This window comes from Dendropsophus ebraccatus, chromosome 14 (genome assembly GCF_027789765.1).
Source record: "Dendropsophus ebraccatus isolate aDenEbr1 chromosome 14, aDenEbr1.pat, whole genome shotgun sequence".
In the NCBI taxonomy this organism is placed as follows: Eukaryota; Metazoa; Chordata; class Amphibia; order Anura; family Hylidae; genus Dendropsophus; species Dendropsophus ebraccatus.
In genome coordinates this window covers 53,885,339-53,896,325 of record NC_091467.1, presented here as the reverse complement: position 1 = coordinate 53,896,325, position 10,987 = coordinate 53,885,339, and the positions used below count along the sequence as shown (strand labels likewise).

General features: G+C 45.4%; 5 non-coding genes and 1 pseudogene across 5 annotated transcripts; all 6 read right to left on the bottom strand.

Annotated features, from left to right (window-relative positions):
- Positions 1-461: 461 nt before the first annotated feature.
- LOC138773223 (U2 spliceosomal RNA) lies at positions 462-652 on the bottom strand. The gene has a single exon (XR_011359932.1). It is a non-coding gene; the product is annotated as a U2 spliceosomal RNA (small nuclear RNA).
- A 958-nt stretch (positions 653-1,610) lies between these two features.
- LOC138773222 (U2 spliceosomal RNA) lies at positions 1,611-1,801 on the bottom strand. Its single transcript, XR_011359931.1, has one exon. It is a non-coding gene; the product is annotated as a U2 spliceosomal RNA (small nuclear RNA).
- A 962-nt stretch (positions 1,802-2,763) lies between these two features.
- Positions 2,764-2,954, bottom strand: LOC138773221 (U2 spliceosomal RNA). The gene has a single exon (XR_011359930.1). It is a non-coding gene; the product is annotated as a U2 spliceosomal RNA (small nuclear RNA).
- Positions 2,955-3,924: 970 nt separating this feature from the next.
- Positions 3,925-4,115, bottom strand: LOC138773219 (U2 spliceosomal RNA). Its single transcript, XR_011359929.1, has one exon. It is a non-coding gene; the product is annotated as a U2 spliceosomal RNA (small nuclear RNA).
- A 966-nt stretch (positions 4,116-5,081) lies between these two features.
- Positions 5,082-5,272, bottom strand: LOC138773218 (U2 spliceosomal RNA). The gene has a single exon (XR_011359928.1). It is a non-coding gene; the product is annotated as a U2 spliceosomal RNA (small nuclear RNA).
- Positions 5,273-6,230: 958 nt separating this feature from the next.
- LOC138773433 (U2 spliceosomal RNA) lies at positions 6,231-6,401 on the bottom strand (annotated as a pseudogene).
- Between the last annotated feature and the right edge of the window lie 4,586 nt (positions 6,402-10,987).

Below are 10,987 nucleotides of genomic sequence, written 5' to 3'. Positions count from 1 at the left end.
ATGGAGGGTGAATTCTCCCAGCTGGAGCCGTAGGCAGGCAGCATCAGCAGGATACATCGGCCGGCCACCAGGAAATCAAATCCAAAGGAAACGGTTTAATAAACTGCACCTACCTTTCCACCTACCTGCTCGGTCGCTTGACCGGCTGCAACTGAGCTGCTTGTTGTGCTGGCAGCTGTGTATAGCAGCAAAGCCTTGATGACATCACGTCCCGCGATGACATCACCAGCACTGGCCCGGCAGCCAAGTTGTAAACAACTCTGCCAGTTGGTTGCCATGGCAACAGAGGCCAGCAAGTCTTGGACAAACAAACTTTTCGTAGCCACACTCGGGCTAATTTTTCGGGGTCGGTCCACCTGCGCACAACACACTCGAGGGATGTTTCTTGCAAAACAGTAGTTTCAGGTGCAGCCGGCTTGTTTCCTTCTTCATTCTTTTGCTCTGTTTTTTGCAAACTCATTAGGGGGTGCACTGAACCTGGAGGCACTGCAATACCAGGTCAATGCCTGGAGAGGACAGAGCAAGCTCTTTTTCCATCTCCCTGTTCTAAAAATCCATTTAATATATGGTCCCCAGATAGGGGACGTATCAGATATTAAACTGATAAGAACAGATACTACACTTGATCTTAGCCAAAAGGCCGAGAAGCGATGGCCACAACGGTTTCCCGAAAACTCCCCTTCTCGGACACCACGTCCTTCTTGTTAAGGCGAAGCCAGACATACATACCCTATTATGCGCTCCACCCTCTCAGATGGCGGACCGGACGTGCTTTCACACTGCATCTCCTATTGCCTAGCACTGCCTCTGTCTTCCTTTCTGCTCTCAAATCTGAATAGCTCCACCCCCCAATCACACTGCGTCTGCTTCCACCTGATGGATGGCAGACATACACGTCTCTGTCTCTGTCTCCGTCTCTGTCTGGCATACATGACATGCAGCTAGCTCTTTGGCTGGCTGTCTCTGTAGCTGGCTGGCTGTCTCTGTGGCTGGCTGCCTAGCTGGCTAGCTTATTATTAGTACCTACCTACCTACCTACCTATCTATCTATCTATCTATCTATCTATCTATCTATCTATCTATCTATCTAATCTATCCTATCTATCCTATCTATTCTATCTAATGTATCTAATCTATCTATCAAAGAACATGGAGGGTGAATTCTCCCAGCTGGAGCCGTAGGCAGGCAGCATCAGCAGGATACATCGGCCGGCCACCAGGAAATCAAATCCAAAGGAAACGGTTTAATAAACTGCACCTACCTTTCCACCTACCTGCTCGGTCGCTTGACCGGCTGCAACTGAGCTGCTTGTTGTGCTGGCAGCTGTGTATAGCAGCAAAGCCTTGATGACATCACGTCCCGCGATGACATCACCAGCACTGGCCCGGCAGCCAAGTTGTAAACAACTCTGCCAGTTGGTTGCCATGGCAACAGAGGCCAGCAAGTCTTGGACAAACAAACTTTTCGTAGCCACACTCGGGCTAATTTTTCGGGGTCGGTCCACCTGCGCACAACACACTCGAGGGATGTTTCTTGCAAAACAGTAGTTTCAGGTGCAGCCGGCTTGTTTCCTTCTTCATTCTTTTGCTCTGTTTTTTGCAAACTCATTAGGGGGTGCACTGAACCTGGAGGCACTGCAATACCAGGTCAATGCCTGGAGAGGACAGAGCAAGCTCTTTTTCCATCTCCCTGTTCTAAAAATCCATTTAATATATGGTCCCCAGATAGGGGACGTATCAGATATTAAACTGATAAGAACAGATACTACACTTGATCTTAGCCAAAAGGCCGAGAAGCGATGGCCACAACGGTTTCCCGAAAACTCCCCTTCTCGGACACCACGTCCTTCTTGTTAAGGCGAAGCCAGACATACATACCCTATTATGCGCTCCACCCTCTCAGATGGCGGACCGGACGTGCTTTCACACTGCATCTCCTATTGCCTAGCACTGCCTCTGTCTTCCTTTCTGCTCTCAAATCTGAATAGCTCCACCCCCCAATCACACTGCGTCTGCTTCCACCTGATGGATGGCAGACATACACGTCTCTGTCTCTGTCTCCGTCTCTGTCTGGCATACATGACATGCAGCTAGCTCTTTGGCTGGCTGTCTCTGTAGCTGGCTGGCTGTCTCTGTGGCTGGCTGCCTAGCTGGCTAGCTTATTATTAGTACCTACCTACCTACCTACCTACCTATCTATCTATCTATCTATCTATCTATCTATCTATCTATCTATCTATCTAATCTATCCTATCTATCCTATCTATTCTATCTAATGTATCTAATCTATCTATCAAAGAACATGGAGGGTGAATTCTCCCAGCTGGAGCCGTAGGCAGGCAGCATCAGCAGGATACATCGGCCGGCCACCAGGAAATCAAATCCAAAGGAAACGGTTTAATAAACTGCACCTACCTTTCCACCTACCTGCTCGGTCGCTTGACCGGCTGCAACTGAGCTGCTTGTTGTGCTGGCAGCTGTGTATAGCAGCAAAGCCTTGATGACATCACGTCCCGCGATGACATCACCAGCACTGGCCCGGCAGCCAAGTTGTAAACAACTCTGCCAGTTGGTTGCCATGGCAACAGAGGCCAGCAAGTCTTGGACAAACAAACTTTTCGTAGCCACACTCGGGCTAATTTTTCGGGGTCGGTCCACCTGCGCACAACACACTCGAGGGATGTTTCTTGCAAAACAGTAGTTTCAGGTGCAGCCGGCTTGTTTCCTTCTTCATTCTTTTGCTCTGTTTTTTGCAAACTCATTAGGGGGTGCACTGAACCTGGAGGCACTGCAATACCAGGTCAATGCCTGGAGAGGACAGAGCAAGCTCTTTTTCCATCTCCCTGTTCTAAAAATCCATTTAATATATGGTCCCCAGATAGGGGACGTATCAGATATTAAACTGATAAGAACAGATACTACACTTGATCTTAGCCAAAAGGCCGAGAAGCGATGGCCACAACGGTTTCCCGAAAACTCCCCTTCTCGGACACCACGTCCTTCTTGTTAAGGCGAAGCCAGACATACATACCCTATTATGCGCTCCACCCTCTCAGATGGCGGACCGGACGTGCTTTCACACTGCATCTCCTATTGCCTAGCACTGCCTCTGTCTTCCTTTCTGCTCTCAAATCTGAATAGCTCCACCCCCCAATCACACTGCGTCTGCTTCCACCTGATGGATGGCAGACATACACGTCTCTGTCTCTGTCTCCGTCTCTGTCTGGCATACATGACATGCAGCTAGCTCTTTGGCTGGCTGTCTCTGTAGCTGGCTGGCTGTCTCTGTGGCTGGCTGCCTAGCTGGCTAGCTTATTATTAGTACCTACCTACCTACCTACCTACCTACCTATCTATCTATCTATCTATCTATCTATCTATCTATCTATCTATCTATCTATCTAATCTATCCTATCTATCCTATCTATTCTATCTAATGTATCTAATCTATCTATCAAAGAACATGGAGGGTGAATTCTCCCAGCTGGAGCCGTAGGCAGGCAGCATCAGCAGGATACATCGGCCGGCCACCAGGAAATCAAATCCAAAGGAAACGGTTTAATAAACTGCACCTACCTTTCCACCTACCTGCTCGGTCGCTTGACCGGCTGCAACTGAGCTGCTTGTTGTGCTGGCAGCTGTGTATAGCAGCAAAGCCTTGATGACATCACGTCCCGCGATGACATCACCAGCACTGGCCCGGCAGCCAAGTTGTAAACAACTCTGCCAGTTGGTTGCCATGGCAACAGAGGCCAGCAAGTCTTGGACAAACAAACTTTTCGTAGCCACACTCGGGCTAATTTTTCGGGGTCGGTCCACCTGCGCACAACACACTCGAGGGATGTTTCTTGCAAAACAGTAGTTTCAGGTGCAGCCGGCTTGTTTCCTTCTTCATTCTTTTGCTCTGTTTTTTGCAAACTCATTAGGGGGTGCACTGAACCTGGAGGCACTGCAATACCAGGTCAATGCCTGGAGAGGACAGAGCAAGCTCTTTTTCCATCTCCCTGTTCTAAAAATCCATTTAATATATGGTCCCCAGATAGGGGACGTATCAGATATTAAACTGATAAGAACAGATACTACACTTGATCTTAGCCAAAAGGCCGAGAAGCGATGGCCACAACGGTTTCCCGAAAACTCCCCTTCTCGGACACCACGTCCTTCTTGTTAAGGCGAAGCCAGACATACATACCCTATTATGCGCTCCACCCTCTCAGATGGCGGACCGGACGTGCTTTCACACTGCATCTCCTATTGCCTAGCACTGCCTCTGTCTTCCTTTCTGCTCTCAAATCTGAATAGCTCCACCCCCCAATCACACTGCGTCTGCTTCCACCTGATGGATGGCAGACATACACGTCTCTGTCTCTGTCTCCGTCTCTGTCTGGCATACATGACATGCAGCTAGCTCTTTGGCTGGCTGTCTCTGTAGCTGGCTGGCTGTCTCTGTGGCTGGCTGCCTAGCTGGCTAGCTTATTATTAGTACCTACCTACCTACCTACCTATCTATCTATCTATCTATCTATCTATCTATCTATCTATCTATCTATCTATCTATCTAATCTATCCTATCTATCCTATCTATTCTATCTAATGTATCTAATCTATCTATCAAAGAACATGGAGGGTGAATTCTCCCAGCTGGAGCCGTAGGCAGGCAGCATCAGCAGGATACATCGGCCGGCCACCAGGAAATCAAATCCAAAGGAAACGGTTTAATAAACTGCACCTACCTTTCCACCTACCTGCTCGGTCGCTTGACCGGCTGCAACTGAGCTGCTTGTTGTGCTGGCAGCTGTGTATAGCAGCAAAGCCTTGATGACATCACGTCCCGCGATGACATCACCAGCACTGGCCCGGCAGCCAAGTTGTAAACAACTCTGCCAGTTGGTTGCCATGGCAACAGAGGCCAGCAAGTCTTGGACAAACAAACTTTTCGTAGCCACACTCGGGCTAATTTTTCGGGGTCGGTCCACCTGCGCACAACACACTCGAGGGATGTTTCTTGCAAAACAGTAGTTTCAGGTGCAGCCGGCTTGTTTCCTTCTTCATTCTTTTGCTCTGTTTTTTGCAAACTCATTAGGGGGTGCACTGAACCTGGAGGCACTGCAATACCAGGTCAATGCCTGGAGAGGACAGAGCAAGCTCTTTTTCCATCTCCCTGTTCTAAAAATCCATTTAATATATGGTCCCCAGATAGGGGACGTATCAGATATTAAACTGATAAGAACAGATACTACACTTGATCTTAGCCAAAAGGCCGAGAAGCGATGGCCACAACGGTTTCCCGAAAACTCCCCTTCTCGGACACCACGTCCTTCTTGTTAAGGCGAAGCCAGACATACATACCCTATTATGCGCTCCACCCTCTCAGATGGCGGACCGGACGTGCTTTCACACTGCATCTCCTATTGCCTAGCACTGCCTCTGTCTTCCTTTCTGCTCTCAAATCTGAATAGCTCCACCCCCCAATCACACTGCGTCTGCTTCCACCTGATGGATGGCAGACATACACGTCTCTGTCTCTGTCTCCGTCTCTGTCTGGCATACATGACATGCAGCTAGCTCTTTGGCTGGCTGTCTCTGTAGCTGGCTGGCTGTCTCTGTGGCTGGCTGCCTAGCTGGCTAGCTTATTATTAGTACCTACCTACCTACCTACCTACCTATCTATCTATCTATCTATCTATCTATCTATCTATCTATCTATCTAATCTATCCTATCTATCCTATCTATTCTATCTAATGTATCTAATCTATCTATCAAAGAACATGGAGGGTGAATTCTCCCAGCTGGAGCCGTAGGCAGGCAGCATCAGCAGGATACATCGGCCGGCCACCAGGAAATCAAATCCAAAGGAAACGGTTTAATAAACTGCACCTACCTTTCCACCTACCTGCTCGGTCGCTTGACCGGCTGCAACTGAGCTGCTTGTTGTGCTGGCAGCTGTGTATAGCAGCAAAGCCTTGATGACATCACGTCCCGCGATGACATCACCAGCACTGGCCCGGCAGCCAAGTTGTAAACAACTCTGCCAGTTGGTTGCCATGGCAACAGAGGCCAGCAAGTCTTGGACAAACAAACTTTTCGTAGCCACACTCGGGCTAATTTTTCGGGGTCGGTCCACCTGCGCACAACACACTCGAGGGATGTTTCTTGCAAAACAGTAGTTTCAGGTGCAGCCGGCTTGTTTCCTTCTTCATTCTTTTGCTCTGTTTTTTGCAAACTCATTAGGGGGTGCACTGAACCTGGAGGCACTGCAATACCAGGTCAATGCCTGGAGAGGACAGAGCAAGCTCTTTTTCCATCTCCCTGTTCTAAAAATCCATTTAATATATGGTCCCCAGATAGGGGACGTATCAGATATTAAACTGATAAGAACAGATTTTTTGATTGAAAATATCTTTATTACAATCAGTCGTCGTCAGGCATACATAAACTGTGACGCAGCACAGTTCAATAAATAAGACACTACATACTCAGCACCATGGTACAACATACAGCACAGGCTCCCTACGCTATACATCATACCACCCGCTACACTAGCATTCCCGCATACCTTAACAATCCTAAAACAACAAACAATAAAGCAATACAGACAAGTGATGGGGTAAGGGGGGGGTGGGAAAGAGGGGGGTAGGGAGGGGAAAACACAGGCCCGAAGCTTTATTGAAAGACGACACAACACAAGGGGAGAGGGGGAAGGAGAGGGGTATCAATCCTCTTCTTCCTGGTCCGATCTACTACACTTGATCTTAGCCAAAAGGCCGAGAAGCGATGGCCACAACGGTTTCCCGAAAACTCCCCTTCTCGGACACCACGTCCTTCTTGTTAAGGCGAAGCCAGACATACATACCCTATTATGCGCTCCACCCTCTCAGATGGCGGACCGGACGTGCTTTCACACTGCATCTCCTATTGCCTAGCACTGCCTCTGTCTTCCTTTCTGCTCTCAAATCTGAATAGCTCCACCCCCCAATCACACTGCGTCTGCTTCCACCTGATGGATGGCAGACATACACGTCTCTGTCTCTGTCTCCGTCTCTGTCTGGCATACATGACATGCAGCTAGCTCTTTGGCTGGCTGTCTCTGTAGCTGGCTGGCTGTCTCTGTGGCTGGCTGCCTAGCTGGCTAGCTTATTACTGATAAGAACAGATTTTTTTTAAGTTGAATACCCACATTGGGGTAAACTTTATTAAAACGTATAATTACTTATAATAACATAAAGATGTTTACAAGAAAAAATTACATAAAATCACATAAAATTACATAAAATTCTCAAGTAAATACATCTATAATAAAAGGGCACTTGGTGGCATTACAATACAGAGCTCCATTCAGATAAAAACCATTTTTTACATAAAAAAGGAGAGTTCTTTTTATCTACCATAAAATATTTGTACATTTCATTAAAAGCAATGCTTAAAACGTCATTCACAGATAAAATCTCGTGTTTAAACACTAAAATATTCCTGGCCGCCCACAGAGCTGCTTTGACGCTATTTATGGTCTTCCATGCCATTACTTTTTGAGTCCGTGTAGGGCATTCCAGACATCCAAATAAAATCGCATCATGGCTTAGTCGTTGTAGTCCGGTTATCTTTAAAATCAGAGGAGTCATCTTTGTCCATATCATTTGGGTAAAAACACAAAACCAAAAAATGTGAGAAGCCGTTTCATCACCTCCGCATCCCCTCCTGGGGCATATGGCCGAGTTGGTCAATCCTCTTCGATGCTGGAATGCCCGGCATGGAAGACACTCGTGGGCGCAGCTCCAGGCCAGGTCTTTCTGTGAATTAAAAACATAGTTAGCGCTCACGTTTTTCCATATCTGTTTGCATTGTTCTTCATTAAAATGTCTAATGGGGGTAACTAAAACATCGTCTTTCAGACTCTTTAAAACCAGTTTGCTGTTTTTTAAAACTTCAACTCTTTTATTCTGTAAGTTAAAAAGGGACACTATTTTCTCTAAAATCTTATATTGTACGGGAAGGTTAAAAGCATACGGGGAACTTAAAACTGTGGAAAACCACCCATGCTTTCTCATAAAAAATCCCATGTTAAAACGACAGAAATAAGACCAGTAAGTATCCTTAAAAAGAGCATTAAAACAAACACAAAAGAATCTGATTAAAAGAAATGTCTTAAAATCTGGGAAATCTTTACCACCCATTACCTTTGGTTTTAAAACCACCTCTCTCCTTAGTTTCTCCATCTTGGAGCTCCAAAAAAAAGTAAAACAAACCTTGATAATTTTTCCCAACATGCGGTCTGATGGAGGAAAAACAACACTTAAATATAATAAAATAGGTAAAATCACAGACTTTGTAATTAAAACCTTTCCCTCCATCGTTAGTTTCCTCATATTCCACATGCAAATTTTTTTGTTTACCTTTTGTGCCACCAAGTCCCAACTAGTAAAACCATTATTAGACTCATTGAAGGAGACCCCTAAAATCTGCACCGAATCCACTACGGGAATGGGGATATCTTCTAAAACAGTGTTTCCAATATTCAAGATGCTGCTTTTATTAAAATTAACTTTAAAACCGGAGGAGTCACAAAAATATTGGATTCGTTTTAGGGTTTTTCGAAGCGACGGGGCGTCCCTGCATAGTACCGCCACATCATCCATGTACCCCACTACCTTCGCCTCCAATCCCCCCCCGCCCGGCAGGGGGATTCCTCGGATTTGTCGGTCACTTCGTATCATACATAAAAGAGGCTCAATCGCACATATGAAGAGTAGTGGGGACAAGGGACACCCCTGCTTCACCCCGGAGTTTAAAAAGACGTCTTGAGTCTTAAAACCGTTAACTAAAATTTTACTGGTGCAGTTGTCATAAAATGCTTTTAGGGACTGTATAAAACCTTCAGGGATACCCATTTTTCTTAAAACCTTAAAAAGATAAAAATGAGAGACTCTATCAAAGGCTTTCTCAAAATCTACGGATAAAATAGCCATTCTACCCAGTCTCTCTTTCGTGTAATGAATGGAATCTTTTAAAAGGTTTAAATTATCTGTTATGCTCCTCCCGGGTACTCCACAAACCTGGTTGGGGTGGATAACTTTATCGATGACAGACTTTAATCTATTTGCACATATTTTGGCCATTATCTTGTAGTCACTATTTAGTAAAGTGATGGGCCTCCAGTTTTTAATGTCTGTTTTTTCTCCTTTTTTATAAAGTAAAGAGACTTCTCCTTTCTTCCAGGAGCCCGGGAGAGTTTTGGAGTTAAAAACTTCAGAAAGAAGTGCAAGCAGATCATCTTTTAAAACGCCATAAAAGATAACATAAAACTCCATGGGTATCCCATCAGGGCCAGGGACTTTACCTTTCTTAAAACTTTTGGTGGTCTCTAAAATCTCCTGCTCCGAGATGCCCTGTAATAAAAAATTTTGGGAGACAGGATCTAAAACGTTATTAAGCTCCTTCAATGAGTCATTCATAAAATCACAATTAATATCTTTTGTGTTAAAAAGATCTGCATAAAACTCATACACCTTTTCTAAAATACCTGGTGGGTCTGTTTTCCCGTCTATTTCATCGATCAGGGTATGCTTGTCATTGATTTTCTTAAAAAAGTACCTGGAGCAGGTCTCGTTCTCTTCAAGATGTTGCACTTTTGAACGGAATATAATTTCTTTCCCCCTCTGCTCCAGGCACTGGGAGATCTCTTTCTTTATCTCTGCGATCTCTTTGTCTACCTGCATACCCTGATCTCTGAATTTGTATTGCGTCTGCAGACGGGTATTAAGTTGATTAAAAAACTCTTTCTTCTCTTTGGCCTTTTTAACCCCAGCTTTAATAAAAAAGTTTTTAATTTTTTGTTTCATCTTTTCCCACCAGGCTATAATGGGGATGTTGGAGTTTCTTACCCGTCTGCAGCGCTTATAAAAGGTGATGAAATCGGATAAAATCTGCGGATCATTTAAAAGGGACACGTTTAACTTCCAGGCTCTTTTTCCCACTTTCTTCTCTTTGTCACATTTCACTTTAAAAGATAATAATTTATGGTCAGATAAAACATTAGACATAAGATCGCATTTAAAAGGCAGTATCTGATAAGAGCAAAATATAAAATCAATCCTGGAGCGACAGTTCCTGTTACCCCAGGTCACGCCGGCCTCCTCTGGTAAGTTACTATTACATTTTTTAAAAACGTCCGTTAACTTAAAATCTATAGTAACATTTTTCAGCATACCAGAGGTTTTATCGTAGTTTCTGCTTGTACTGCTAGAGAACCGGCGTTCCCCCTTTAAAACACAATTAAAATCCCCTGCTAAAATCAGTGGATCCGAGTTGTTTAAAAAAAGAGGTAAAACTTCCAGCATACTTGCTCTTTCATTTTTGTCTGGTGACCCATAAAAATTTAAAAACTGCCATTTAATACCGTCTATAAAAGCTTTGACCAATAAAATCCTGCCTGGTAAAATTTCATTAAAACTTTCAATTAAAACGTTCCCTTTGAATAAAATGGCGACACCTGCGGATTTTGACTCGTTCGACCCGGACCAGACAGATGGCCCGAGTCTCCAATCTTCTTTGTATTTCTTGTAATTTCTGTTGTGTGGGATGCAGCACTCCTGTAGGAAAAAAACTGAGGCGGTAAAAACAGACAGGTAATTAAAAAGGGCAGCTCTTCTTCTCTGGGAATGCAGGCTTCTCACATTAAAAGAAATACCGGACAATTCAGCCATGGGGGTGATAAAAATTTTTCTGTCTTTAGCCCGAGCTCAGCCTCAGCAGTCCTCAGCGAAGCCGGAGACCCCACTCGAGCTCTCGTAGCCCCCCGCTTCGGAATCGACCGTCAACATGGATGCGGGAGAGGAGCTTGCGTCGCTCAAATGCCCCCCCTCCACACCTGAGGCAGTTACTGTATATGGACCCCAAACCGACTCCATGGGCACTGTGTGAGCAGCGGCTTCACTTTCCGGCCCCTCCGCCGGGGCCGGCATCTTACTTTCTGATGTCTCAGGTATCTCA